Source organism: Frankliniella occidentalis, unplaced genomic scaffold (genome assembly GCF_000697945.3).
Source record: "Frankliniella occidentalis isolate FOCC.00 unplaced genomic scaffold, Focc_3.1 Scaffold53, whole genome shotgun sequence".
In the NCBI taxonomy this organism is placed as follows: Eukaryota; Metazoa; Arthropoda; class Insecta; order Thysanoptera; family Thripidae; genus Frankliniella; species Frankliniella occidentalis.
The window spans coordinates 1,675,388-1,676,179 of NW_026267183.1; positions in this window are offsets into that span (position 1 = coordinate 1,675,388).

Consider the following 792-nt stretch of genomic DNA (forward strand, 5'->3'; position numbering starts at 1 on the left):
GGGGGAGTCCCGTGTTTGAATCTGCCTCCCATTCGCCACACGGCAGGCGCACTCTCTCAACCTTTTTAGCATCCTCCACCCGCTGCCACCCCCCGGCTACCCCTCCTCCTCTTCCATGCATGCATACCACCGAGAACCTCACGCCCGTACTACTACATACCACTTTTCAACAAAATCCTGCTCAGCGCGCTAGAAAAATAAAGAATAATCCTTTTGCCTCCTTTTTTTTGTCGTTGTGTGTGTTCTCGCGCATGGGTATGCGTCTTTTTTTATGCGCATTTGTGTTTGTGTCATGCGATTTTCCAAGGGTTTCATTCATTCGCCTCGCACCTCTCCGTCTGGGGATCCGATTAAAGTATACTGCGCGCATCCCGCTGATCCCGCGGGCGCGGCAAGTACAGGTCGTTCCACTAATGCCACCGCCACGCCCCGCCACGCGCCGCCACGCCGCGCCACGCCCCGCCACGCCCCGCCCCACCCCGCCACGCCACGCCACCCAGGCCTAACAAGCGCGTAACTCTCCCCAAACGGCGGACGGAGGCACGTTCTTGAAACACACAAAAGGACCCGGTCAGTCGCCCATAGTATTTCACGAGAGGCTAGGCGGGGTGGCGCGGACCGCCGCCAAGCCACGAGGGGGAAGCAAAAAAAAAAAAAAAATCCTGTTCAACTGAAATCCCCCTCCCGCGCGCTGCTTTTGCCTCCTCATCCCATTCGTAACCACGCGGGTCGAGGAGAAAAAGCGGAGGGAAAGGCTGCGGCTCATTCCACGTTTAAAATACAAACGGAGAG